We start from the raw sequence: 333 nt of genomic DNA on the forward strand, positions 1-333 counted from the left end.
AGTTGATAATTCTAATTCATTTAACCCCTACAATTCTTTTTTTTTCAACTGCATGAGTGAATTCCGAATCTTTATTCCAAGTATGAAAAACATAAACACAAGCTGTGGTAAAAGTGTATTATCAACCAGACATGAAATGATCCGATTAAAGTGGGAAATCCCTGCACGTTAAATGCAACATCATATAGTTTAACTATACGTGTGTGTGTGTGTGTGTGTGTGTGTGTGTGTGTGTGTGTGTGTGTGTGTGTGTGTGTGTGGTGTGTGTGTGTGTGTGTGTGTGTGTGTGTGTTTTTTTTTTCTTGAAAAAAGGCGGAAATTTAGGTAAAACAG

The sequence above is a fragment of the Syngnathoides biaculeatus genome, chromosome 2, assembly GCF_019802595.1.
Source record: "Syngnathoides biaculeatus isolate LvHL_M chromosome 2, ASM1980259v1, whole genome shotgun sequence".
Taxonomy (NCBI): domain Eukaryota; kingdom Metazoa; phylum Chordata; class Actinopteri; order Syngnathiformes; family Syngnathidae; genus Syngnathoides; species Syngnathoides biaculeatus.